General features: G+C 43.4%; 1 pseudogene; it reads right to left on the bottom strand.

Moving 5' to 3' along the window:
• Positions 1-264: 264 nt before the first annotated feature.
• Positions 265-976, bottom strand: LOC102767412 (annotated as a pseudogene).
• Positions 977-5,764: the final 4,788 nt, after the last annotated feature.

The following is a 5,764-nucleotide window of genomic DNA, read 5'->3' as shown; positions in this document are numbered from 1 at the left end:
CATTCTGGGGGGAAAATATTTGGGGAAATATTAAAAAGATGAATAATATCCAGTGTTGACAAGGATATGAAGGAATAGACATTGCCATCAATGCTGTTAGAAATTTGAGCCACTACCACATCTAGGGGAAGAAATGTAGCAGTATACATTAAAATTGAAAAGCTCCCATACCCTTTGGTTCTTTTTTTTTTTCTGCAAAAAATTTATTGTTTCCATTTGGTCCACAGAGCATGGGAGAGGGCTCCAGGGTGGTGAAAAGAATGGCTAGAAGTTTAGGGGAGAAGTCCAGGCAAAAGCCAGACACCAGGGAATGCAGAGGGGCTCCTCAAAGTCCTCTAGGCTCCAAAGGCTCCTAGTCATGCTTGAGGATGAGCCTTTCAGGGGCTCCTCAAAGTCCTCCAGCCTGGGGCCGGCCAGCCTGCAGAGGTAAGTCAGGTGGTCGCCCATCTTCTTGATGAGTTTCACCTGCTCACCCAGGAAGTTGTTCTGCTCACCCAGGAAGTGGTTCTGCAGGAAGCCACCGAGGCGAGGCTCTGCGCCGGCAGAACCCAGGGCACGCAGATCCAAAAGGGCCTGGTTCAGGTTCCTCTCCAAGTCCCTGGTGGCTTCCATGGTGACCTGAGTGTCACCGCACTCATCCTGGGAAGGCTTCAGCACGTCCTGGAGAGAATGTGGCCACTGCACTGGTTTTGCATCTTCAGGAGATGCTCAGCGCCCTCGCGCTTCTCCGTTCAGCACGTCCTGGAGAGAATGTGGCCACTGCACTGGTTTTGCATCTTTAGGAGATGCTCAGCGCCCTCGCGTTTCTCCGCAAGTCTGGGAAGAAGTGGCCCAGGCCCTGCAGAGCCACATGGTAGAGGTGGAAACCGAAGCCCAGAGAGAGGTAAGTGCAGGAGGCCCGCGGATGCGGTGTGACCAGGCAGGTGACGGCAGCCTCTTCCTCGGTGGTATAATTCGGACGAACTTGGGAGATCATGGTTGTTCAGCTTTATGAAGTTAAGGTCAGCCCTAGCTGGTTTGGCTCAGTGGAGAGAGCATTGGCCTGTGGACCAAAGGGTCCCGGGTTTAATTCTGCTCAAGGGCATGTACTTCAGTTGCAGGCTCCTCCCTGGCCCGGCCTAGTCCGGGCTCATGCAGGAGGCAACCAATCAATGTGAGATATTTCTCTCTGTCTTTCCCTCTCTGTCTAAATAACAATGGAAAAATATCCTCTAGAGAGGATAAAAAGAGAGAGAGAGAGATTGAGAGAGAGAGAGAGAGAGAGAGAGAGAGAGAGAGAGAGAGAGAGAGAGAGAGAGAGAGAGAGAGAGAGAGAGAGAGAGAGAGAGAGAGAGAGAGAGAGAGAGAGAGAGAGAGAGAAGTTAAGGTAAAAAAAACAACCCCTAAACGGTGTTAGCTGGTCTTGAAGGCCGAGATGGCTGATGATTCCGAAGGTGGTGACTGGAAAAGACAGTGGAGGGTTGCCGAAGGCTGGAAGAAGGGGTATCCCTGGGCCTGTTTCGTCCAAACACTGTTGAAGCAAGAGACAGACCCGGGGGACCCCCAGAGCACTGTACCCTTTCGTTCTTTCTGGAGTCTTTCTTGAATAAAGAAAAGCATGAGAGTACAATGATATTTATACAAGGATGTTTATTGCAGAATTATTCAGGCAAAAATATTACTTCACCCCAATAAATTCAATAAACAAAAATAATAATTCCATTAGTGTGGAAAATATGTGTTATATCCATATTAATAGAAATAATAAATTAGGGCTGTGTGTTGTTGACTTTGAGTAACATTTATAATATAGTGAGAGAAATTAATAAGTTGCATTGTGATATGTATAGTTCAGTCCACTCAAGTAAAAAGTAATACCATTATATTTGAGCTAGAGAAAGGTATAGAAGAATATTCTTCAACTCTTACCACTAATTACCTTGAAGTTGGGGGGCATGGTGATATTTGTAGTTGAGGGGTACTACTGATGAAAACATTTGTTCATTGTGTTGTCTGGCCTATGGCAAAAACCAAACAGGTATTCCTTTTGAGGTATGAAAATAAAATAAAATAAAATGTGAGGTAAAAGACCCTCAGTGCTGGTAGATATATTGACAGACAATTGGGGGCCTTGAAAATCAGTGGTTTTGTGGAAAGGATCAGAGTACATAAGCAAGGGTTCTAAACTGGGTAATACCTTGGGATATATCTCGACAAAATAGCTTCCCCTCCCATATCCTTTAAAAAAGAAAAGGTATAATTTTTTCGTTAGCAGTGCCATAGAAAACCAACATAGCCAAAAACTAGGGAGTAGTTCAGCAAATCATAATGTACTAAGCACATTGCAATAGACCAGTAAAGGCCAAACTAGGTATCTGTTGGGTCTGTGTTTGACTTCTGGCTCTTTGACTTGCTGGTTATGTAACTTTAAGGATCTCACTTAGAATCTTGGAGCTTTAGCTTCTTCATCTTGAAATGGGGATAACAATAGTATCTAAGTCACAGATTTGCTCCGAGGGTAGGAGGATTGTGCATATCACTATGGTTACTACTACTTCTTCATAGTAAAATGAATGAGTGAGTGAATAGTTGAATGCAGAACTCTATGAGATACCATTAAGTGAAAAAATACAACACAACATGTGTTTTACATTAATTATGTAAAACTTATTTACACAATACTTAAAATCAAAAAGTCAAAACATTTTGTAAATGCCAGTAGTTGGTACTTTAACATGGTAATTATTTGCCTTTTTAATTTGGATGATCTTTAAAATTGGCTAATTATGTAACAACTTACATGTGTAATATTAAAAACAAATCCAAGAAACAAAATTGCTTAATCTTGGACAATAAATATAATATTTGTGGTATGCATGGGACAAATGTCTCTCTCTCTCTCTCTCTCTCTCTCTCTCTCTCTCTCTCTCACACACACACACACACACACACACACACACACGTCTCCCAGAATATCCCCAGGTGCTGGTTGGAAGTTGAAGTCTTACCAAACTAGAGTGTCTTCTAGGATGTCTTGTCCAGGCTGGTAGAGGCATTAGAAGCAGTTTCACTTAGAGTGAAGGGCAGGGACACACAGATACCATGTATTGTGCAGGAAAACTATATAAGCCTGGTTATTAATAAAAAGAGGAAGTTCAAGTTCCTTAGCAGAGTAGATAAGGCCCCTCAGAGCCTGGCTCAGCCTCTCTGTCAGCCTCCACTCCTGGCACTAGGCAAGACCCTACCGGCACCCTTGAATCAGCCCCACTAGTCTCTGAATACAGCTTGGTGGTCACGCCTTTATGCCCTTGCCTGGGCTGCTTTCTCTGTTAAGAATGCCCTGCACACCCTCCAAGGCTCCTCTGGGAAATTTCCTGAATCATTATTCTCTTCTCTTCTTTCCATAGAAGATAGAATCACTGTCCACTATGTATGGCATTGGGTACAGCCTCCACCGGAGCACCTACCATCCTGTGCTGGAACTCTTGGGTTCTATAATGTGACACCCCCAACTACATTATCACCCCTACCCATTTTTGTTTCTATTTCACCCTGAAGTGACTAGTAAGCAGTAGGCATCCTATTGGTTGGCAAAATACCTGGTGAAAGAAAACACAGAAAGAGAATGGCTTATTCAGTGACATCCAAGAACAATTGAATTTAGTACCTCACTATTACACAACCAACTCTCACACAGAATTAAGTATGAACTTCAGCCATGTTCAAACATAGTAATACACATCACTTGATATTGATTGCCTTTCTTTTCTTCCCTCTTTTCCTTCCTAATCATTTGATTCATACAACAAATTTGGACCAAGCACTTAGTGTTTGCTTGACATCAAGCTATGGGGATACAAGCATCAATAAAATGTAATTCCTGCCCAGCTGGCATGGCTCAGTGGTTGAGCATTGACCTATGAACCAGGAGGTCATGGTTTGATTCCTGATTAAGGACATGCCCAGATTGTGGGCTTGATCCCTAGTGTGGGATGTGCAAAAGGCAGCCAATCAGTGATCCTCCCTTGATGGTTCTATCTCTCTCCTTCTCCCTTCCTCTCTGAAATCAATAAAAAAATATTTTTTAAAAAATGTAATTCCTACAATATTTAAATTTAGAATCTTGGTGCTATCACTCAGTAGTAACATGAACTTTGGGAAAAACAACCTCTCTGACCAGAGTTTCCTAATCTTGGAATTGACCTAACTTTTCTTCTATTAAATAACAAGAACCTTTTCACTTTAGGGCTCTGGAAGAGGGAGAATTCTCTTTAGCAGGACAGAGAAGAAAGAAGTTGTGGATACCCTTATATGACTTTCTTTTTTTGTCCCATCACAAGGATGTTTGGCAACCTGTAGGAACAAATGTGTCATAGTCAAATGTAAGAGGAGAGCCAAGTTAGGAGGAGTGGAAAGGCACGTGAAAAGAGTAACAGCAGGTGGGTTTGCCAGGGTGGAGAGGACCCATTCACCTGGTTGTAACTTAAAATATCTTTTCTACTCATTGATGTGGCTATTGAATGTAACTAGTGTGGTAGAATTTGTACAGTTGATGAATGAATTCTATCCATGGGTATAAAATAATCTGATATCTTTGGAAAAGATGTTTTGCTTAAATTTTTAAGTATCATGAGTGAAAGTGAATTATTGAAGAAGCAAATCAGGAACAAACACATCCCACTGAATTGAGCTCAAAAAACATGAATGATCAAAATGGTTAAAGGACTTAAATGTAAGATGGGAAACCATAAAAATCTTAGAAGACTCCATAGGCAGCAAAATATCAGACATATGTTATAGCAATATCTTTACTGATATAGCTCCTAGGGCAATGGAAACTAATAAGAAAATAAACAAATGGGACTACATCAAAATAAACATTTTACGCACAGCAAAAGAAACCATCAACAAAACAACAGGGGAAACCAAGATGGCGGCATAGGTAAACACTGGAAATTGCTGCCTCCCACAACCACTTCAAAAATACAACTAAAAGACAAAACAGACATCATCCAGAACTACAGGAAGGCTGGCTGAGTGGAAATTCTACAACTAGAAGGAAAGAGAAAAGCACACTGAGATTCATAGGAGATGCAGTGCGGAAGTAAAGTGCAGAGGTCCGGAGGCGCACGTGGCAAGGGCTGGCAACTGAGGACGCGGCTGTCTTTTTGAATTGGGAGGGAGTCACAAGCTCCTGACTGTTCTGAACTCCAGTTATGGGAAGTCTTTGGGGACCCAGACTCATACGGGGAGAAACTGGACTGCCTGGCACTACCCAGACTCATCGGGGAGAAACTGGACTGTCTGTCACTAGGCAGAACTTGGAACTTGAGGGCAGCTTTCTCTCAGCAGTGCTTGCAGCAATTACTGCGATGCTGAGATGCGGGGCCTCTTAGGGCAGGGCTGAGGATCAGCCATAGCTGCTTGCTCCACGCTGTTGATTCCCTGAGACCCGGCACCACCCAAATTGCAGCAGAGGCTTTTGCATATGAATGCCCTGACCCTTTTCATTCTGAAAATTACCTAAGAAACTGCAGCTGGGCCAGACAGACCCAGAACTTCCAAGAGGAGGCCCAAGACCCTACAGCAGCTTGCATTACTTCACAGCTGGGCCTCACCTGGGCACCTCAAAACCCCAAACAAAGAAGGGGAATCTGAAGATCTCTTCGTAGCTCCTGTTGTGTAGCCTCAGGCAGAGGCTAAATTAGCACCTCCTTAGATCCAAGAGCCAGTGTACCCAGTGGTCAGAGTGGGACCATCCAGATTACAACTCCTCAGATCCATA

This window comes from Myotis davidii, unplaced genomic scaffold (genome assembly GCF_000327345.1).
Source record: "Myotis davidii unplaced genomic scaffold, ASM32734v1 scaffold120, whole genome shotgun sequence".
NCBI lineage: Eukaryota > Metazoa > Chordata > Mammalia > Chiroptera > Vespertilionidae > Myotis > Myotis davidii.
This window is presented reverse-complemented; position numbering and strand designations above follow the sequence as displayed.